Source organism: Hyperolius riggenbachi, chromosome 3 (genome assembly GCF_040937935.1).
Source record: "Hyperolius riggenbachi isolate aHypRig1 chromosome 3, aHypRig1.pri, whole genome shotgun sequence".
Classification (NCBI taxonomy): domain Eukaryota; kingdom Metazoa; phylum Chordata; class Amphibia; order Anura; family Hyperoliidae; genus Hyperolius; species Hyperolius riggenbachi.
The window spans coordinates 415,266,333-415,290,266 of NC_090648.1; the positions used below are offsets into that span (position 1 = coordinate 415,266,333).

The 23,934-nt window shown below is 47.3% G+C and overlaps 1 protein-coding gene across 4 annotated transcripts in view; it reads right to left on the reverse strand.

The window, feature by feature from the left end:
- The window catches only part of FGF1 (fibroblast growth factor 1), a 204,726-nt gene that overhangs the window by 102,158 nt on the left and 78,634 nt on the right, over nucleotides 1-23,934 (reverse strand). The window contains exon 1 of one of the 4 annotated variants that reach the window (XM_068277509.1): nucleotides 21,189-21,231. The exons of the other annotated variants lie outside the window; for them this stretch is intronic. The gene's annotated coding sequence lies outside the window, so the exon portion shown is untranslated. Of the gene's footprint in view, nucleotides 1-21,188; nucleotides 21,232-23,934 lie in introns of those variants that run through there. 4 annotated transcript variants of the gene reach the window in all.

Below are 23,934 nucleotides of genomic sequence, written 5' to 3' on the forward strand. Positions count from 1 at the left end.
GGCTGAGACACCAAAGTGCGCTCTCCATCCCTCCCACCACGGACGTCACACACTGATTGCTATTCGACTAAGAGGTGCCCCAGGGCCCCCAACCACCCTAACACTGCAGTCACTGCCATGTATCCCTTTTTTTCTTTTTCTCTCTGCTTCAAACACAATAGGGGAATGATTGCTACGTGAGTTGTGCACCCCTTCTACACTGCGCCCTGAGGCTGGAGCCTCTCTTGCCTCTGCCTCTGCCCTACTCCCCAGGCCCCAGGCAAATGTGGAGGTGGTGCTTAGGCTCACCTATCCCGTGGCATGCCTCCTCCCATGATGCAACGACATGTAGGTGGCCTCGTACATGCTGTCAGGTCACGGGACACGGGTGCCCGGTAGCGCTGTAGAGAAGTCACAAGACAATGGAGAAAATTCATCTAAATTATGTTTGGGCCAGGCAGCCACATTCCTGCATGGATCCTAAAGATCAAATCTGCCAGATGTCAATGCCACAAATCAATTAATGTATGGACACCTAAAGAGACTTAAAGGGGCAATATGTGCAAACATATACAAATAAGAAATACATTTTTTTTCCAGAGTAAAATGAGCCATAAATTACTTTTCTCCTATGTTGCTGTCACTTACAGTAGGTAGTAGAAATCTGACAGAAGCGACAGGTTTTGGACTAATCCATCTCTTCATAGGGGATTCTCAGGGATTTATTTATTTTCAAAAGCACTTAGCAAATGGCAGTTGCTCTGTCCAACTGCCAAACAACTGTGTACCGAGCAGGGAAGCTGGCCAGCATCATTGTTTAAATACTTTTTAGGGAATATCTTTATAAAGAATAAAAGCCTTGCTGAGAATCCCCTATGAAGAGAGTCCAAAACCTGTCGCTTCTGTCAGATTGTTACTACCGACTGTAAGTGATAGCAACATAGGAGAAAAGTAATTTATGGCTCATTTTACTCTGGAAAATGTGTACTTCTTATTTCTATATGTTTGCACATATTTTACAATTTTACAATTTTTGGCCATAGTGCCCCTTTAATTATATTTTAGATTGTGTGAAAGATTGCCAGAGGATTGAAATGGTACACTTTATATGCTTGATTTTTAATGTTTATATGTTGACAAATAAAGAGTAAATGTTTTATCTCTGAACAAATACTACTGTTGTTTACATATTGTGAAGTAGTCTAGATGGTTATGCCAGCTGTATTTGAGTTTTATAAATGAACTATGTAGAGATACCACACAGGAGCAGTTTTTTAGGGATTAGTCTTATGTCTACATTTACTGCAGGATCGAATATAGGGATTGATAGGGGTGAGGAAAACTAGAAGGATTTTTTTCTGTTTTGGGGGTTTTCTTTGCAGGATTTAGTGTGACTTTAAGCAGAGAAAAGACAGGTTTTCTTACTGTAACAGTTTTTTTGATAAAAAATACCTCCATGCAGTTTGAGCTTCCCGCACTGCTGTATCACAGCTGCATGGGCAATTAAGAGTATATGTTTTTTATTAAATGTTATGCCAGCCTCTAGAAGTCTCCCTGGTCCCTGGCACCAGTTCCATCTTCCTCCAGGATCCAGGCGGGTTCTCCATGTGCATGAGTGTGGGCACACCTTTATGATTGCGCTACTATGGCCCGGGAGCATCCTGAACATCCTGTGGCCCAGAAACATTGTACGCATGCGGAGTAGCACTTGCTACAAGATTGTGAGAGGTGTGCAACTGCACATGCACAGAAACTATTGACCCGGCAAGTTGGCGATCACTACAGGGCTGACAGCAGGACCCTGGAGGAAGACAGAACTGCAACAAGGGACCAGAGAGACTTCTAGGGGCTGAAAAAAAGCCCTAGGTAAATAAAGCTTTATATGCCTATGTAACCTTCATATATCCTTTAAGACAGGGAGAAGAAAGAAAGCGAAGCCGGCACCATCAATCAGTGGTGCTCAAATACCCCTTTTTAAAATTCGAGTTTGGTCGAATTCGAATAGTAAATTATTTGAGGTCAGTCGAATATTCGAGTCGAATAATTTTTACTATTCGATTCGACCTCGGACTTCAAGCTCACTATTCGAGTCGGTATTCGAGCTCATTATTCGAGCTGACTATTCGAATTGGCCTTAAATAGCTTCCAACACTTGTTTTGAGGGTGAATGATGCAAGAAACATCTTTTTTTCCAAGTAACAAAAGCAAGTGATTATGTGGGGATGTTCCTTTAAAAAAAAAAAGGTGGAAAGAGAAGTTGTGTCCAGAATTTTGTTCAGTACTGTATATACTTCTTCTTCTTCTTCTTTATCTTCTTCTTCTTCTTCTATATCTTCTTCTATATCTTCTTCTTCTATATCTTCTTCTATATCTTCTTCTTCTTCTTCTATATTGTCTTCTTCATCTTCTTCTTCTTCTTCTTCTTTTTCATCTTCTTCATCTTCTTCATCATCATCTTCTTCTTCTTCTTCTTCATCTTCTTCATCTTCTTCTTCTTGATCTTCTTCATCTTCTTCATCTTCTTCTTCTTCATCTTCTTCTTCTTCTTCTTCATCATCTTCTTCATCTTCTTCATCTTCTTCTTCTTCTTCTTCTTCATCTTCTTCATCTTCTTCTTCTTCATCTTCTCCATCTTCTTCTTCTTCATCTTCTTCATCTTCTTCTTCTTCATCTTCTTCTTCTTGATCTTCTTGATCTTCTTCTTCTTCTTCTTCTTCATCTTCTCCATCTTCTTCTTCATCTTCTTCATCTTCTTCTTCTTGATCTTCTTGATCTTCTTCATCTTCTTCTTCTTGATCTTCTTCATCTTCTTCTTCTTCTTCTTCTTCTTCTTCTTCTTCTTCTTCTTCTTCTTCTTCTTCTTCTTCTTCTTCTTCTTCTTCTTCTTCTTCTTCTTCTTCTTCTTCTTCTTCTTCTTCTCCTTCTCCTTCTTCTTCTTCTTCTTCTTCTTCTTCTCCTTCTTCTTCATCTTCTTCTTCTTCATCTTCTTCTTCTCCTTCTTCTCCTTCTTTTTCTATATCGTCTTCTTCTTCTTCACTTATTTCTCTTTTCAATTTTTTTTTTAAAGAAATGCAGCTATTTTTGAGCGTAACAAATAGCTGGTGGCGCACGCATGTTGGAAGCGCCATTGTATGTGCTCCCTGGCAGTGGAAACACACAGACAGCAGGAGGTAAATTCAGCAGCAGGAGGAGGAGGATGAGTGTGTGGCAGCAGGCAGTCAATGAGGCAGGCAGCGTGACATAATAGCCCTGGTACCTAGCGGTGATACCAGGGCTGTAAATAAACACAGCAGGCAGGAGGTCCCAGACAGCGGTCGTGCAGCCCACATCGTGTCCAATACACAACTGGGACAACACAGTTTTCAACCCGGGCACCTCAGAAAAATTAAACCTTTTTTTTTTTATGGTTTTTTGGTTTTGTTTGCAAAACAAATTACACAGATATATAGCTATTTTTTGACGTAATAGCTGGTGGCAGAGTGGCAGCAGAATGTAATTCTGTGTACCCTGGCAGTGGGAAACACAGACAGACAGCAGCAGCAGCAGGAGGAATGGAGGAGTAATGTGAGCAGCTATTGTTTGACGTAATAGCTGGTGGCAGAGTGGCAGCAGAATGTAATTCTGTGTACCCTGGCAGTGGGAAACACAGACAGACAGCAGCAGCAGCAGGAGGAATGGAGGAGTAGTGTGAATGTGGCAGCAGGCAGGCAGCGTGACATAATAGCCCTGGTACCTAGCGGGTGATACCAGGGCTGTAAATAAACACAGCAGGCAGGAGGTCCCAGACAGCGGTCGTGCAGCCCACATCGTGTCCAATACACAACTGGGACAACACAGTTTTCAACCCGGGCACCTCTGAAAAATTAAACCTTCTTTTTTTTTATGGTTTTTTGGTTTTGTTTGTAAAACAAATTACACAGATATATAGCTATTTTTTGACGTAATAGCTGGTGGCAGAGTGGCAGCAGAATGTAATTCTGTGTACCCTGGCAGTGGGAAACACAGACCGACAGCAGCAGGAGGAATGGAGGAGTAATGTGAGCAGCTATTGTTTGACGTAATAGCTGGTGGCAGAGTGGCAGCAGAATGTAATTCTGTGTACCCTGGCAGTGGGAAACACAGACAGACAGCAGCAGCAGCAGGAGGAATGGAGGAGTAGTGTGAGTGTGGCAGCAGGCAGGCAGCGTGACATAATAGCCCTGGTACCTAGCGGTGATACCAGGGCGTAAATAAACACAACAGGAGGTCCCAGACAGCGGTCGTGCAGCCCACATTGTGTCCAATACACAACTGGGACAACACAGTTTTCAACCCGGGCACCTCAGAAAAATTAAACCTTTTTTTTTTTTTAATGGTTTTGTAGTTTTGGTTTTACAACCAATTACACAGATATAGCTATTTTTTGACGTAATAGCTGGTGGCAGAGTGGCAGCAGAAGGTAAATCTGTGTACCCTGACAGTGGGAAACACAGACAGACAGCAGAAGGGCAGTACACAGCAGCCCACTGTAGGTGTAAAATGTGTGGCTGCAGGCGACGTAATAGTCAAAGTGAACCAGGCTGGCTTAGTGAGCAGGAGCCAGGAGGTGGTAAAGAGTGGTAAGGCACATTAACGATGGTTCTTCAGTTCATGTCCCCCTCTCGCCGACAACAGGGGCCAGGAACTCGCCTTCCACCCACGCCTGGTTCATCTTGAGAAACGTCAGTCTGTCCACAGACTTGTGAGACAGACGTGAGCGTTTCTCAGTGACCACGCCACCAGCTGCACTGAAGCAGCGCTCGGACAGCACGCTGGAAGGGGGACAGGACAGCACTTCCAGGGCGTACTGCGCCAGCTCGCTCCAGATCTCCAGGCGCTTGACCCAATACTCCATGGGATCAACAGGGGCATCGCTGTCAAGCCCGCTGTAGGACCCCATGTAGTCAGCCACCATGCGGGTCAGGCGCTGGCTGTGACCGGAGGAGGATGCTGCTGCATGCACCTCCTCTCTAGTCACTGCTGCCGGAGCCTCTACAGTCCTGTAGAGCTCGTTGCTGAGAGACAGCAGGTCTGTGGGGCGCTTGCTGCTGGATGCAGGCACCTGCTGCTGCCTCTGTGCTGGCTGGACAGTGGGGGTGGAAGGCTGGGGGAAGGCTTCCTCCAAGCGCTCAACAAGGGCCTGCTGCAAGCTCCTTATTTGTTGCGCTGGGTCTCCTCCTGCAGGCGGCAGGAACTGGCTCAACTTCCCCTTGAGGCGTGGGTCCAACATCATGCTGATCCAGATGTCCTCCCTCTGCTTCATCTGGATCACCCTGGGGTCCTTGCGCAGGCACGTCAGCATGTGCGCTGCCATTGGGAAGAGGCGGGCCACGTGTGCTGGCACATCGGCGGCAGTGCTGTCCTCATCCTCCTCCTCTCCCTCCTCAGCCTCATCCTCTCTCCACCCCCGCACCAACTCAGCTGCACTGTGCTGATCCCCCTCATCAGCAGCAAGGTCAGGGACCTCCACCAAGTCCTCCTCCTCCTCCCCCTCAGAGGTGGACTGTGCAGCTGCTTGCCGCTCCTGCTGGTCCAAGGCTGCCGCTCCCTGTTCCAGCAAAGCATCGAGGGCCCTGTTCAGCAGACAAACCAGGGGCACCCACTCGCAGACCATAGCATGGTCCCTGCTCACCATGTTAGTGGCCTGCAGAAAGGGAGCCAGCACTAAGCACACCTGCTGCATGTGCCTCCAGTCATCATCGGGGACGATGGACGGGATGTTGCTGGTCTTGTCCCTTCTCTGAGCAGCGGAAACAGTGGCCAGGGCAAGGTACTGGTTGACAGCGTGCTTCTGTTCAACCAGACGCTCCAACATCGCCAGGGTGGAGTTCCAGCGAGTCGGAACGTCAAGGATCAGCCGATGGCGTGGCAGCTCCAGCTCCTTTTGCACGTCTTCTAGGCTCGCACAGGCTGCAGCCGAGCGCCGGAAGTGACGCACAACGTTCCTTGACGTTTCCAGCAGTTCGCCCATCCCCTGGTAGGTGCGCAAGAACTTCTGCACCACCAGGTTCAGCACGTGGACAAGACAGGGGATGTGGGTCAGGTTTCCCCTGTCTATTGCGGCAACCAGATTGGCCCCATTGTCGGCCACCACCTCTCCGACTCTGAGGCCTCTGGGGGTCAGCCAAATCCTCTCCTGCTCCTGGAGTTTGGCCAACACATGGGTTGCCGTCAGCTTGGTCTTCCCAAGGCTGACCAAGTGCAGCAGCGCTTGGCAGTGGCGGGCCTTCACGGTGCTGCTGAGGCGGGGGGTTTGGCCAGGTGTGCCGGAGGATGGCAGAGGATCGGAGGAACCTGCTGCAGTTCCTCCGACCCTGCGGGGTGGCACCACCCACTGTGTTGCTGCTGCTGCTGTGCCCGCTGCTGCTCTCCCATCCTCACCCCCTTCCACCAAGCTGACCCAGTGGACAGTGAAGGACAGGTAGCGGCCTGTCCCGAAGCGGCTGCTCCAGGAGTCCATGGTGACGTGGACCCTTTCACCAACCGCGTGCTCCAGCCCTCGCTCCACATTGGCCATCACAAAGCGGTGCAGTGCAGGAATGGCCTTGCGGGCGAAGAAGTGTCTGCTGGTGAGCTGCCAGTCTGGGGCTGCGCAAGCAAGCAGCGCACGAATGTCGCTCCCCTCCTGCACGAGCGTGTACGGCAGGAGTTGGGAGCACATGGCCCGTGCCAGCAAGCCGTTCAGCTGCCGCACGCGACGGCTGCTGGGAGGCAGAGCCCTAACCACCCCCTGGAAGGACTCGCTCAAAAGGCTCTGGCGTGGCCTTTTGCTGGCACGGGAATCAGCAGACACAGCAGAGGAGGCCACTGAGGACTGGCTGCCAGAACAGGCCTCAGTGTCGGCGGCAGGAGTTGCAGAGGGGGGAGGAGCAGTGCGTTTCCGCACTCCTGCTGGTGCTGCTGGAGGAGCAGGAGGGCGGGTGGCTGCTGTTGCTGCTGCTGCTGCTAAAGGCTGTGCAGTGATGGGTGTGGTGCCACTGCCAGCACCAGATGCCTTCAGCCTCTGGAACTCCTCATGCTGGTGGAAATGTTTCGCAGCAAGGTGGTTGATGAGCGAGCTGGTGCTGAACTTTAAGGGGTCTGCACCTCTGCTCAACTTCCGCTGACAGTGGTTGCAAGTGGCGTACTTGCTGTACACTGTGGGCATGGTGAAAAAGCACCAGATTGGTGACAAAAACAACCCCCTACAGCATGGAACCACTGCTGCCTGTCTCCCTGTGGTGGTTGGGGGGGGGGCTTGGGTGCGGCTGGTGGTGGTACTGGCAGATGCTGCTGCTGCTGCTGCTGAGCCTGAGACACCAGCAGGCTGGGGGACCTGCCTACTGCTGCCAATGCTTGCAATGATGCGCCTCCTTGCAAGGCCCACAAGCGCATCCTCCTCCTCCTCCTCAGAGCTGCTGATGACGACATCCCCTGGAGCTGGTGGCACCCAGTCTGTCTGTCACCGTGTCATCATCATCCTCCCCATCCTGAAACATGTCCTGCTGGGATGATGACCCCCCAAACTCCTCTCCTGATGCATGGATGGGCTGCTTGACTGTCGCCACAGTCTTGCTGTCCAATCCCTCATCCCCCAAAGTGCCCATCAGCATCTCCTCCTCCAAATCGCCAACAACAGCAGACAATTGACTCATCATGCCTGGGGTCAAAAGAGTGCTGAGTGACAGGTCGGCGACTGACGGTGAACTGGCCTCCTCCCCAGGCCCTGCTGGGCGGCTGCTGCGAACAGGGGTGGTGGTGATGAGGGTGGAGGCCTCGGATGCAGAGCTGATGGCGGGCTGCTCATCCTCCGTCATCAGTTGCACCACAGTGTCTGCATCCTTTTCCTCAATGGGACGTTTCCGACCCGGCTGGAGGAAAATCGGAGCAGGTGCTACACGCTGCTGCTGCTGTGTCTCTGCAGCGTGAGTTGCAGATGCTCCTGCTGGGCGGCGCCCAAGGCGTCCATGGCCAGTGGCTATAGGAGGAATGTTAGCCACTGACGCTGCTGCTGCTGCTGCGGAACTGTGCATGGTGGCGCGGCCACGCCCGCGGCTTGCCACAATGCTGCTCCCTCTCCTCCTGATTCCCTTGCTGCCCTTCCCCTTGCCCAGACCGCGCTGGCTGCCACTTCCAGACATCTTCGATGTTTTGGGCGTAAACACAAAAGTTTTTTAAAAGGGCGGGTGAAAAGTGGGGTACTTTAATGGAGTGGGTTGGTGGGCGAGGTGACTGAGTGAGTGTCTAGTACAGTAAGTAAGTAGTAACAGAGTCAGTAAGTACAACTAGAAGTTACAATAATCAGTAGTAATAATCACAAGGAAATAGAGTGTGTGTACACAGACAGTGAGTGAGTGCACGCACACGCAGGAGCTAGCCTATGAACAGTGACTGAGTGTCCCTACTAGTACACTAAGTAGTAACAGTAAGTACAACCAGAAATTACAATAATCAATCAGTAATCAGAAGGAAATAGAGTGTGTGTACAGTACACAGACAGTGAGTGCACGCACACGCAGGAGCTAGTAGCCTATGAACAGTGACAGTGAGTGTCCTAGTACAGTTACAGTATATAACTATTCAGAAGGAAATAGAGTGTGTGTACACTACACAGACAGTGAGTGCACGCACACGCAGGAGCTAGTAGCCTATGAACAGTGACAGTGAGTGTCCTAGTACAGTTACAGTATATAACTATTCAGAAGGAAATAGAGTGTGTGTACAGTACACAGACAGTGAGTGCACGCACACGCAGGAGCTAGTAGCCTATGAACAGTGACAGTGAGTGTCCTAGTACAGTTACAGTATATAACTATTCAGAAGGAAATAGAGTGTGTGTACACTACAGTACACAGACAGTGAGTGCACGCACACGCAGGAGCTAGTAGCCTATGAACAGTGACAGTGAGTGTCCTAGTACAGTTACAGTATATAACTATTCAGAAGGAAATAGAGCGTGTGTACACTACAGTACACAGACAGTGAGTGCACGCACACGCAGGAGCTAGTAGCCTATGAACAGTGTCAGTGAGTGAGTGTCCTAGTACAGTTACAGTATATAACTATTCAGAAGGAAATAGAGTGTGTGTACACTACAGTACACAGACAGTGAGTGCACGCACACGCAGGAGCTAGCCTATGAACAGTGACAGTCAGTGAGTGTCCTAGTACAGTTACAGTATATAACTATTCAGAAGGAAATAGAGTGTGTGTACAGTACACAGACAGTGAGTGCACGCACACACAGGAGCTAGTAGCCTATGAACAGTGACTGAGTGAGTGTCCTAGTACAGTTACAGTATATAACTACAATACAAAATACAATCAATCAGTACTAAAGGACAGCAGAAATACTGGTATAGATGAGAAATAAACAGAGGACAGGAGAGAACAGCTGCCCACACAGGCAAGGCCCTGAGGCCTAAAGCTGTAAGCCTGCAGCAGCTGTCTGAGTCTCTCTCTATGTAACACAAAAGCTACTAACTAAAATACAATGTCTATCTAACTAACAACAATATAGGTGTATATAGGAGGTGTATGTGAGCAAAACCGCTAGGTAAATGACCACAATAAAGCTCTTGCTAAGCCAACGCACAAAGGAGCAGATCTCTCTCTCTGTGCAAAGTCGGGCAAGGACAGAGAAACGGAACATGGCGGACGCTATTTATAGGGTAGGGGCTGGCCAGGGTCCCCCTCAGTGATTGGCTGCCGTCAGAGGGCCTGGGAGCCCTCTGATTGGCTCTAAGGACATCAATCTGGGCTATGACGCTATTCGAGCTCGGTATTCGAGCTCGAATAGCGCTGTTAGCTCGAATAGCGCGAATAGTGAATCGGCTATTCGAGTTCACTCGAATAGCCCATTCGAATAGCTCCAGCTATTCGGAGCTCGAATACCGAGCTCGAATAGCTGAAAAAGAGCTCGAATATTCGAGCTACTCGAATATTCGAGCTCTGCTGAGCACCACTGCCATCAATGTATTTATGCTCTTTTTAATCGGATGCAAACATGCTAACAGCCAAAGTGCGACGTTTCGAGGAGACACCCTCTTTTTCAAGCTAAGCTGTGCATGACCAAACAAATAATGGCAGAACAATCCTATTTATACACAACATGGTCTAAAGGCAGCCTATCAGCGTTACGCTAAATCATTGACCAATAGGATCAGGTCCTACCTAGTGGACCTGAGGGAAAACCACAGGGCTGCCTACCTGATAGGGTCGTTTGAAGTGGAGTCAAACCACCTCCCAACACAAGCCAGTCCCAGGTGGAGGCGAACGGCTACTCTTTGCTGGGCAGAGCCATGCGGAAGCGCACTCCCGCCAGGCCACGCCCACTGGCGGACCTAGGAGGAAACACCCCGCACTGCGTAGAGGAGAGGGCGGCTACAAGCCGTCCGCTCCCCTTCCGCCCAGCAACGTGTGACGTATGCGGAGAACTCCGCTCATACGTCGCACTGATGTAAATAGAGAGCCTGTGGTGTCCGCCCCCCTCTGGGTAGAAGAGCGTGTGTCTGTTTCCTAGCAACAGCACCGCTCATGCTCAGAGTGCCTTATGTGTGTGTGTGTATCGCTGTACACACTAGATCGTCATAACAGTTCATATGCTATTGAAAATCATGCGGATATAATAGCAACTAATAGTCATAGCATTACAGTATCTACATAGATAAACCAAAATAGACATTACATAAAGAATAAAACAAGAGAAAATAAGAAATAATGAAAATAAATTAAGTAAATAAACGCAATAAAAAATACAATAAAAAGTAAAAAATAAAAAAATAAAAAATAAAAAATAATAGATGATGATGAGAGGAAGTCATGAGGGGAGGAGGTGGGTGGAGACAAGATGGAGGAGAAAATTCTAGAGAGCATCTGATGGGACAGGGATGGGATGGAGGGAAGGAGAGACGAAAAGGAGGCAGCATCTCAGGATACCCACTGGTAAATGATAAAAAATAAATGTTACAAAATGTACCATAAATCTATACGCACATATCAATGGGGCTGTACACCATGGGGCAATATCTATCAAATAAAGGGTATGAGGTCAAGTTCTCTGTTTAGACCTCTCGGCTCCATGGTGTCCAGTCTCTTTATCCAGTGGGCCTCCCTCCATAGTAGCCTCCTCTCCCTATCTCCGCCCCTCCTTAGGGGACGTCCTTGTTCTATAATCTGAAACCTAAGTTGGCTAACGTGATGGTTGGCTGCCACAAAATGATATGGGACAGCCTGATCTACTAATTTCTCCCTTATGGCATGTTTATGCGAAGACAATCTTTTTTTAAACTTCTGTGTAGTCTGTCCCACATATAACAACCCACATGGGCACTTGAGGGCATATATCACATAGGCCGTGTCACAGGTATAGTAGCCATTTATCCTAAATTTTCTGCCAGTGTGCGGATGGCTAATGTATTCACCCTTAGTCACAGAGGCACAGTGTACGCAGTTGAGGCAAGGGAACGTGCCCTTACGTTTTGTATCTATTACACCCATGTCAGTGCCTCCCATATCTGCATGTACCAACCGGTCTCTGAGATTTGGTGCTCTTTTATAAGACACCAATGGGGAGCGCTGAAAATGGGGTATCTCCGGGAAACTGTCTGCCAGGAGATACCAATGTTTCCTAATGATCTTACTGATCTCCTCACTCTGCGTGCTGTATCTCGTGACAAAGGGGATACGGTCAGCTGTGTTTTTCCTAGTATGTCTCTGTCGTCCCTCCGGTCCCCTCCGTAGTCTGTCATGTGCTGATTCCAACACGCCAGTCGGGTAACCTCGTTGAAAGAATTTATCTGTCATCTGTGTCCGTCTCTGCCGCCTAGTCGCCCCGTCATCAACTATAATCTGTACCCTACGTAGTTGTCCAATGGGTATAGCTCTCCTAGTCATTTCAGAATGGAAGCTCCCATAATGTAGGAGTGAGTTAACATCAGTGGGTTTGACGAAAATATCTGTGATCAGCTTATCACCCTGCCTCTGGACAAGTGTGTCAAGAAAATTAATTTGTTGTTCGGAATGGTGAATAGTCAAACGTATATCAGTACACCTTGTCATGAGTTCAGAGACAAAGGCTTCCAAGGCCGAATGCGGCCCCGCCCACACGCAAAAAACATCATCAATATAACAATACCATAATTTGGCATATTTCTGAAAAAGATTATTGGTATATACATACATATCTTCGTAAACTCCCATGAAGATGTTTGCGTAGGGCGGGGCCACATTCGACCCCATCGCCGTGCCTTTCTTCTGCAAGTAAAACCTGTTTTCAAAACGAAAATAATTAAATGTTAGAACAATTTCAAGTAGCTTACAGATAAAATTGATTTGTTGTCGAGAAAAATCGGATGAAGTTTCCAACACAAAGCGGACAGCCTCTATACCACCATCGTGAGGGATGGAGGTATAGAGGCTCTCCACATCAAGTGTAACAAGCAGATATGGTTCCTCTAAAGGAGGAAGATTACGTAGAATATTGAGGAACATCTGAGTGTCCCTCAAATAGGACTTAAGGGCCACAACAAAGGGACTCAACAGTTTCTCCAGATATTTCGCTATTGGTGAAAAGACAGAGTCTATGCCAGCCACTATTGGTCTCCCAGGGGGATTGACTAGACTTTTGTGTATTTTAGGGCATATATAGAGGACAGGGGTAATGGGAAAGTCCTGTATCAAGTATCTGGCAAGTTTGTCATCTATTATCCCTGCTGAATTGGCAGCAGATACGATATTTTCCACCTTGATCTGAATGTCAGCAAGAGGATCCTTCTCAAGGAGTTGGTAAGTAGATCTGTCCGAGATTTGTCTTAATATCTCCTGACGATAAGCCACAGTGTCCATGATTACTATGGCTCCGCCTTTATCGGCAGGTTTGATGGTTATTGCTGCATTCTCTGCCAGTTGTTTAATAGCTAATCTCTCTTGTGAGGAGATATTGTTATGGAATTTCAAACCCAAAATGTTGGTTTTTCTCAGCAGAGAGTCTATTTCCCCTTGTACTTTTTTCGTGTAGATATCAATGATCTGGCAGGAAGGTGGCTGGAATCCACTTTTGATGCGTAATCCACTGTCTTGTAGTTTCAACAAGTCACCCGAATCTTCATCAGGGGGTCTTTCAAAGGGACGCGGTATGGAGAAAAAATATTTGAGTCTTATAGTACGGAAGAATCTCTGTAAGTCCACATCTATTTTTAATGGATCTGATATATGTGTTGGAGCAAAAGAAAGTCCTCTATTGAGAACTGACAGCTGATGACTGGACAACGTGACAGCAGACAGGCTGACAACTAGGTTCTCCTGTTCGTGGGCCGTGATTGGCGTGCCCGCAGGTGCTCTCTTATGCCTCCTCTGCCTCTGTCCGCCCCTCCGCTTCCGTCTTGACTGGACATTTGATCCGAGAGGCCCTCCTGAGAGGATGTGAGAGGTAAATCCGAAGACTCGTTTGGATTGCCATAGGGTTGTGGCCTAGAGCCTCCTCTTCCTCTCTGCCTTGGTTTCCGTGGTCACCGAGGTCTCTGTATTGGTCTTTGCCACGAATACACATAGCCTGAAGTGTAATCGTTCTCATCTCGATGGAATTTATCTCGCTTGATTGCCTCTATCTGATGTTGATGAGTCTCCAGTAAATTGAATAACTCAGTCGAGAATTGTTCATAGGCCTCAAAAGTTATAAGTGCCTTGAGTTTTTCCTTGAGCTGTATCCGCTGAGTCTCGAGTTTGGGAAGCTCTTCCTGAATTCTCTGGATAGTCAGTGTGATGGCATCAAACGCAGCTTTGTTCCATATTAAGCTCCATTTATGGCAAAATGGTTGATCGGTCGGGAACATAATTGGGGCCACATTGGATCTCATGCCTCTCGGAATCCTTTGTTGGCGATGATATTCGGCCAAAGTTTTGGCATGTAGTTCCAGAGTAATATGAGTTTTGGCTGCCTTGACTATTTGTTTGCGAAGCATCTTATCGTCAGCCTTACTTAAAAAGGCTACTTCAGTAGACACCTGTGCCATAATTCTTGATGTTTCTTCTGGCGTGTAAGTGAAGGTGGGAGAATCCACATCACGATCCTCCATGTCGCTCAAACAGGGGGTGCACACACCAAGTGTGTTGAAGTAATGCTATTGTAGACAGAGTGGTAGAGCACTCCCCTTGGTTCAAACAGTGATGTGCCTCGGCTATTCTGGCAACACTCCAGAATCTTGATAGCAGAAAGAAAGCGAAGCCGGCACCATCAATGTATTTATGCTCTTTTTAATCGGATGCAAACATGCTAACAGCCAAAGTGCGACGTTTCGAGGAGACACCCTCTTTTTCAAGCTAAGCTGTGCATGACCAAACAAATAATGGCAGAACAATCCTATTTATACACAACATGGTCTAAAGGCAGCCTATCAGCGTTACGCTAAATCATTGACCAATAGGATCAGGTCCTACCTAGTGGACCTGAGGGAAAACCACAGGGCTGCCTACCTGATAGGGTCGTTTGAAGTGGAGTCAAACCACCTCCCAACACAAGCCAGTCCCAGGTGGAGGCGAACGGCTACTCTTTGCTGGGCAGAGCCATGCGGAAGCGCACTCCCGCCAGGCCACGCCCACTGGCGGACCTAGGAGGAAACACCCCGCACTACGTAGAGGAGAGGGCGGCTACAAGCCGTCCGCTCCCCTTCCGCCCAGCAACGTGTGACGTATGCGGAGAACTCCGCTCATACGTCGCACTGATGTAAATAGAGAGCCTGTGGTGTCCGCCCCCCTCTGGGTAGAAGAGCGTGTGTCTGTTTCCTAGCAACAGCACCGCTCATGCTCAGAGTGCCTTATGTGTGTGTGTGTATCGCTGTACACACTAGATCGTCATAACAGTTCATATGCTATTGAAAATCATGCGGATATAATAGCAACTAATAGTCTAGGTAGGACCTGATCCTATTGGTCAATGATTTAGCGTAACGCTGATAGGCTGCCTTTAGACCATGTTGTATATAAATAGGATTGTTCTGCCATTATTTGTTTGGTCATGCACAGCTTAGCTTGAAAAAGAGGGTGTCTCCTCGAAACGTCGCACTTTGGCTGTTAGCATGTTTGCATCCGATTAAAAAGAGCATAAATACATTGATGGTGCCGGCTTCGCTTTCTTTCTGCTATCAAGATTCTGGAGTGTTGCCAGAATAGCCGAGGCACATCGCTGTTTGAACCAAGGGGAGTGCTCTACCACTCTGTCTACAATAGCATTACTTCAACACACTTGGTGTGTGCACCCCCTGTTTGAGCGACATGGAGGATCGTGATGTGGATTCTCCCACCTTCACTTACACGCCAGAATAAACATCAAGAAGTATGGCACAGGTGTCTACTGAAGTAGCCTTTTTAAGTAAGGCTGACGATAAGATGCTTCGCAAACAAATAGTCAAGGCAGCCAAAACTTTTATTACTCTGGCACTACATGCCAAAACTTTGGCCGAATATCATCGCCAACAAAGGATTCCGAGAGGCATGAGATCCAATGTGGCCCCAATTATGTTCCCGACCGATCAACCATTTTGCCATAAATGGAGCTTAATATGGAACAAAGCTGCGTTTGATGCCATCACACTGACTATCCAGAGAATTCAGGAAGAGCTTCCCAAACTCGAGACTCAGCGGATACAGCTCAAGGAAAAACTCAAGGCACTTATAACTTTTGAGGCCTATGAACAATTCTCGACTGAGTTATTCAATTTACTGGAGACTCATCAACATCAGATAGAGGCAATCAAGCGAGATAAATTCCATCGAGATGAGAACGATTACACTTCAGGCTATGTGTATTCGTGGCAAAGACCAATACAGAGACCTCGGGGACCACGGAAACCAAGGCAGGGAGGAAGAGGAGGCTCTAGGCCACAACCCTATGGCAATCCAAACGAGTCTTCGGATTTACCCCTCACATCCTCTCAGGAGGGCCTCTCGGATCAAATGTCCAGTCAGGACGGAAGCGAAGGGGCGGACAGAGGCGGAGGAGGCATAAGAGAGCGCCTGCGGCCACGCCAATCACGGCCCACGAACAGGAGAACCTAGTTGTCAACCTGTCTGCTGTCACGTTGTCCAGTCATCAGCTGTCAGTTCTCAATAGAGGACTTTCTTTTGCTCCAACACATATATCAGATCCATTAAAAATAGATGTGGACTTACAGAGATTCTTCCGTACTATAAGACTCAAATATTTTTTCTCCATACCGCGTCCCTTTGAAAGACCCCCTGATGAAGATTCGGGTGACTTGTTGAAACTACAAGACAGTGGATTACGCATCAAAAGTGGATTCCAGCCACCTTCCTGCCAGATCATTGATATCTACACGAAAAAAGTACAAGGGGAAATAGACTCTCTGCTGAGAAAAACCAACATTTTGGGTTTGAAATTCCATAACAATATCTCCTCACAAGAGAGATTAGCTATTAAACAACTGGCAGAGAATGCAGCAATAACCATCAAACCTGCCGATAAAGGCGGAGCCATAGTAATCATGGACACTGTGGCTTATCGTCAGGAGATATTAAGACAAATCTCGGACAGATCTACTTACCAACTCCTTGAGAAGGATCCTCTTGCTGACATTCAGATCAAGGTGGAAAATATCGTATCTGCTGCCAAATCAGCAGGGATAATAGATGACAAACTTGCCAGATACTTGATACAGGACTTTCCCATTACCCCTGTCCTCTATATATGCCCTAAAATACACAAACGTCTAGTCAATCCCCCTGGGAGACCAATAGTGGCTGGCATAGACTCTGTCTTTTCACCAATAGCAAAATATCTGGAGAAACTGTTGAGTCCCTTTGTTGTGGCCCTTAAGTCCTATTTGAGGGACACTCAGATGTTCCTCAATATTCTACGTAATCTTCCTCCTTTAGAGGAACCATATCTGCTTGTTACACTTGATGTGGAGAGCCTCTATACCTCCATCCCTCACGATGGTGGTATAGAGGCTGTCCGCTTTGTGTTGGAAACTTCATCCGATTTTTCTCGACAACAAATCAATTTTATCTGTAAGCTACTTGAAATTGTTCTAACATTTAATTATTTTCGTTTTGAAAACAGGTTTTACTTGCAGAAGAAAGGCACGGCGATGGGGTCGAATGTGGCCCCGCCCTACGCAAACATCTTCATGGGAGTTTACGAAGATATGTATGTATATACCAATAATCTTTTTCAGAAATATGCCAAATTATGGTATCGTTATATTGATGATGTTTTTTGCGTGTGGGTGGGGCCGCATTCGGCCTTGGAAGCCTTTGTCTCTGAACTCATGACAAGGTGTACTGATATACGTTTGACTATTCACTATTCCGAACAACAAATTAATTTTCTTGACACACTTGTCCAGAGGCAGGGTGATAAGCTGATCACAGATATTTTCGTCAAACCCACTGATGTTAACTCACTCCTACATTATGGGAGCTTCCATTCTGAAATGACTAGGTGAGCTATACCCATTGGACAACTACGTAGGGTAAAGATGATAGTTGATGACGGGGCGACTAGGCGGCAGAGACTGACACAGATGACAGATAAATTCTTTCAACGAGGTTACCCGACTGGCGTGTTGGAATCAGCACATGACAGACTACGGAGGGGACCGGAGGGACGACAGAGACATACTAGGAAAAACACAGCTGACCGTATCCCCTTTGTCACGAGATACAGCACGCAGAGTGAGGAGATCAGTAAGATCATTAGGAAACATTGGTATCTCCTGGCAGACAGTTTCCCGGAGATACCCCATTTTCAGCGCTCCCCATTGGTGTCTTATAAAAGAGCACCAAATCTCAGAGACCGGTTGGTACATGCAGATATGGGAGGCACTGACATGGGTGTAATAGATACAAAACGTAAGGGCACGTTCCCTTGCCTCAACCACGTACACTGTGCCTCTGTGACTAAGGGTGAATACATTAGCCATCCACACACTGGCAGAAAATTTAGGATAAATGGCTACTATACCTGTGACACAGCCTATGTGATATATGCCCTCAAGTGCCCATGTGGGTTGTTATATGTGGGACAGACTACACAGAAGTTTAAAAAAAGATTGTCTTCGCATAAACATGCCATAAGGGAGAAATTAGTAGATCAGGCTGTCCCATATCATTTTGTGGCAGCCAACCATCACGTTAGCCAACTTAGGTTTCAGATTATAGAACAGGTACGTCCCCTAAGGAGGGGCGGAGATAGGGAGAGGAGGCTACTATGGAGGGAGGCCCACTGGATAAAGAGACTGGACACCATGGAGCCGAGAGGTCTAAACAGAGAACTTGACCTCATACCCTTTATTTGATAGATATTGCCCCATGGTGTACAGCCCCATTGATATGTGCGTATAGATTTATGGTACATTTTGTAACATTTATTTTTTATCATTTACCAGTGGGTATCCTGAGATGCTGCCTCCTTTTCGTCTCTCCTTCCCTCCATCCCATCCCTGTCCCATCAGATGCTCTCTAGAATTTTCTCCTCCATCTTGTCTCCACCCTCCTCCTCCCCTCATGACTTCCTCTCATCATCATCTATTATTTTTTATTTTTTTATTTTTTACTTTTTATTGTATTTTTTATTGCGTTTATTTACTTAATTTATTTTCATTATTTCTTATTTTCTCTTGTTTTATTCTTTATGTAATGTCTATTTTGGTTTATCTATGTAGATACTGTAATGCTATGACTATTAGTTGCTATTATAACCGCATGATTTTCAATAGCATATGAACTGTTATGACGATCTAGTGTGTACAGCGATACACACACACACATAAGGCACTCTGCGCATGAGCGGTGCTGTTGCTAGGAAACAGACACACGCTCTTCTACCCAGAGGGGGGCGGACACCACAGGCTCTCTATTTACATCAGTGCGACGTATGAGCGGAGTTCTCCGCATACGTCACACGTTGCTGGGCGGAAGGGGAGCGGACGGCTTGTAGCCGCCCTCTCCTCTACGTAGTGCGGGGTGTTTCCTCCTAGGTCCGCCAGTGGGCGTGGCCTGGCGGGAGTGCGCTTCCGCATGGCTCTGCCCAGCAAAGAGTAGCCGTTCGCCTCCACCTGGGACTGGCTTGTGTTGGGAGGTGGTTTGACTCCACTTCAAACGACCCTATCAGGTAGGCAGCCCTGTGGTTTTCCCTCAGGTCCACTAGGTAGGACCTGATCCTATTGGTCAATGATTTAGCGTAACGCTGAAAGGCTGCCTTTAGACTATGTTGTGTATAAATAGGATTGTTCTGCCATTATTTGTTTGGTCATGCACAGCTTAGCTTAAAAAAGAGGGTGTCTCCTCGAAACGTCGCACTTTGGCTGTTAGCATGTTTGCATCCGATTAAAAAGAGCATAAATACATTAACCTTCCTGACGGTAAGCCCGAGCTGAGCTCGGGCTATGCTGCCGGAAGGCACCGCTCAGGCCCCGCTGGGCCGATTTGCATAATTTTTTTTTTCCTGCACGCAGCTAGCACTTTGCTAGCTGCGTGCAGTGCCCGATCGCCGCCGCTACCCGCCGATCCGCCGCTATCCGTCGCGCCGCAGCTGCCCCCCCCCCAGACCCCGTGCGCTGCCTGGCCAATCAGTGCCAGGCAGCTCTATGGGGTGGATCGGAATCCCCTATGACGTCACGACGTGGCGACGGGGGAAGCCCTCCAGGAGATCCCGTTCTTTGAACGGGATCTCCTGATCGCCGATCGCCGGCGGCGATCGGAGGGGCTGGGGGGATGCCGCTGAGCAGCGGCTATGATGTAGCGAGACTTTGTCTCGCTACATGAAAAAAAAAAAATTTAAAATAAAAGATTTGCTGCCCCCTGGCGATTTTTTTGCAAACCGCCAGGAGGGTTAATGGTGCCGGCTTCGCTTTCTTTCTGCTATCAAGATTCTGGAGTGTTGCCAGAATAGCCGAGGCACATTGCTGTTTGAACCAAGGGGAGTGCTCTACCACTCTGTCTACATTAAGACAGGGAGAATGCAAATCTAGATGGATCAGTTCGGCCAAGCACTAGCCAAGAGATTTGTTCTCCCCACTCATGCCGCCTGCTGCATGACATCAATCCCGTGCTGCTCGCCAGCCCTTCTCCCCTTGCGTAACAACAGAACACATTGCTATCCTGCAAGCTACCAATGCATCTGTACAGTGCAGTGTCCCCTGAGGGATCAAGTCCCAGTCCCTGCTGGTCAACATGCCTTGTGCGTGTGTACAAGGCTTTAGTATGTAGTAGGAGGGCCAACATATTTTGAATACTATAAATGTAAGTATCCCTCCTGCCGGTTGCAGCGGAGCTGCAGCCGAGCAGTATTGATTTCTCAACAAGGAGGCCGGCACCACCCCAAGATAAATGCATCAAAGTGGTGGCATGTACAATGAGAGACACTGTTTCGGGCATAGCCCTTTCTCAAATTGCAGTAGCTATACAAAACAACTCAGTGTAGTGCCTTTAAATATCCAACCCCCAGTAAAAACACCAATCGGTGTCCTGCTGGGCAGGGTTGCCCGGCAGACCTGATGGGGAACATGCAAGTCTTCTATGCAAATCAGCAAATTAACCATTTACCTGCCACCTATACAATCTGGTATCCATCGTAGCATAGCTCAAAGACATCCCGAACAACCGCCATTCAACACTCCCTACTGACGTCAGCACTGCTTCCTGGTTGGTCACACCAAATTGACCAATCCTAGCGTGCAACGTCACATAGGGGACGGACGCGTACAAAAAGACGCCTGTTAACGTCTGCGCTGCTTTCTGGTTAGCCACCCTCGAGCAACCAATCCCAGCACGCGACATCATCCAGGGGGACAGACGCGAGTGAAAGGACGCCTGCGGCATAAAAATACAGTACCACTTGCGTTCCAAAGCCCGTCTTCCATCAGACAAGACGGAAGTGACGTACCGCTCTGGAGGCCATATCCTAGTGACATATAAACATAAACAAAGGAACATCATACGCTATGCATAATCAGAAGTTGTATCTACTGGGGTTCCGCAGTCACAGAGGCGGCGCTTGCGTGAGGACATATACCAAATAGAATGTATAATTGGCACTGAGTGTATACCCCAATGGCCAGGCTTAGACCAATACAACAAAACGGGGAAACAATCCAGTATTTCAAATCACGCCCTGCAACGTCACCAAGACCCAGGACCCCAGAGACCAGATGTACTAAAAATACAAAAACACAGGTAAATGGTTAAATAGTTACATCACTCTCATCAGACCCGTCAAGTCACAGCCCAAGGGTATCTAAAAACAAAACAAAATACAATAAAAATCAATATCATATCTCTATATCTGGGGCATAGCAACTGAGAGAAAGCAGGAGATCTGCCAGCCATTACAATAAACAAAGTGTGCAGGTAAGCTCTCATACTACACAGAAGTGTTAAAAGTGGCTTATCAAAGTTGCATGTGCGTACACACGCTAAAACAGTGGAAGAAAAAAGAGACCTGGAAAAGAGCAAGCTATATTCCTAGTTTAGTCAACATACTATCATACATTCTTTAGCAGGAGACTTGTACTTTATCTTTTTAGTGTTGCCGTGGTTTATATGAATATATTTTTCTGATACAAGCATAATTACAGTACTAGGAAAACAACACAACCAAAAATAAAATGTCCTTAGAAGGCACAACCACGTACAAATAGACACTTTCATTGGAAAGTGCTATTTATAAATATTGACAGTAGAAGTGTCAGACAACAGCCTGGATATAATGATCTCAGTGCTGAAAACAGGATAATGGAGTCAAATTACAAACACAAACCTAGACTCTGTGTACGGATATTTGCTAGAATAGTACAAAAAATAGTACTGAGCTATAAAATAAGATTACCACATAAAATAACACCTGGGACAGAGCACAGAACATACGGTATTCATATTTATGTAAGCAAACATAGGACATCCAGGCCTCTTGCCTTTGTACTTTATGATATTATCTTGTTTCAAATTAACTTAAAAAGGAAGGAAAGAATATTAAACGTTGTAGTGTACACCAAAACTGCTAAATAGAAAATTTGCCAAACTAATTGACAGGAAAAGAGTCTTAGTGAAATGAACCCCTTCCTGTAAAGGGTCATATTAATACATTTTATTTATCAATATACTAAGTAAAAAGTACCAATTATATGTCCCAAAACAGCACCACACCCTGTTATCAAAGTATAACAACTTTATTAGATACAATACCACACTATAGTCAAACATTGAAAAACCATTAAAACATGTCCTCTCCACGAGGTATATTCAAGTTGCATATAGTACCGTGTTTTTCGGACTATAAGACGCTCCTGACCATAAGACACCTAGATTTAGAACACAAAAATCAGGGAAAAAATATAAAACTAGGTGCATCTATGGTGCAGAGGCATCTTGTGGAGCTCCCCCCACCCAAGCAGTCTTAGTAATTATGTTATCCTTTTCCGCCCAATAATTTCCTTCTCCCAGTTACAGTTATACCCTAATTGAAGCAAGAACAGGAGGTTTGTGTTGCAATATAACTGCAACATAGGAGTACTCCATTGAAGTGCAACACTCCAGTGGCCTGCACCTAGGAGTACAACCTATGGAAATCCATCACAAGACCAAAAAGGTTGAAGACAGCACATCAAAAACAGCTAGTGCACAGCTAGCACAAACAATCAGCATTCTTGACAGTACTCACATCCATTTTGTGTTGTCCCATCACACTTCTTATAGTAACTATACGTCTTCACCTGGCCATTCAATTGCAGCCACCAGGCAGGGTTATGAAGAGGTGGGCATCCCAGCTAGTGTCTGATACCTTTTATCCTGGAGGAAGTAGGTGCGTTTGGCAACAGCAGCAGGGGACCAAATAGAAGCCCCTCAGATCACATATAGAGAGCCATTAGCAGCAGACACGATAGAGGTATACAACTGTGGCGCCACTGTTCACCTCCGCCATGCAGCTCCGCCCTCCACTTCCTGGTAGGTCCAGGCACGGGACCCTGAGCATTGCAGCGAGGCTGTGAATACAGTAGCAAGTTTTAATTGCATGTCCCGATGCCCGCTGCCTATCTACTGCTATAATGCCGGTCAGAGGGAGACAGGAAGCTGGGCAGCTAATGTAGTATCATAGCGCTGAGGCTGTTAGCAAGATCTGTATCGGGCTTACCGTAATTTCCTGCCCGCTGCTATGCTGAGTGAATGAGTGAGAGGGAGCTGAATGACGATCGTGCCTGTAGACTATCATATAGGAGAGGCTGTGAGCTGTGTCTGCGGCGAGATCTGTAAGTTCTCATAACCTGCCCGCTGCCTATCTGCTGCTATGTTGGGTGAAGTCAGAGAGGAAGCCGGGCGGCTTGTAACAGCGTGCAAACTGGGCTTCCTCTGTTACCTTACCATACCAGCTGGTGGACTCTGAGGCCTTTCCCGTAAATTTGTGGCCATTGGGACACCGCAGTGGAAGATGCCAAGCCGCAATTATTTCTCTAAAAAGGCAATACCCAAACTGTACCATGAAGTTGAGAGGCAAGTGGCGTCATCTCTGGCACACAGCGTTGGGTCAAGCGTCCACCTGACCACGGATGCCTGGTCTGCCAAGCACGGTCAGGGCAGGTACATTACTTACACAGCCCATTGGGTTAACCTGGTGACTATTGACAAGCCTCCTCTCCTCCTGCTACATCCTCTTCGCTGTCATGATCCTCCTCCTCCTTGGCTGAGTGGCAGTTTAACTCTACTGGTGCTGCGATCTCCTCTCCAGCTACACAGCCCCAGCTCCCCAGGGCCTATGCTGCATGCCAGGTACAACGGTGTCACGCCATCTTAGACATGTCTTGCCTCAAAGCAGAGAGTCACACTGGAGCAGCTCTCCTTGCTGCTCTTAACAAACAGGTGGATTAGTGGCTGACCCCGCACCAGCTGGAGATCGGCAATGTGGTGTGTGACAACGGCAGCAATCTCATTTCCGCTTTGAATTTGGGA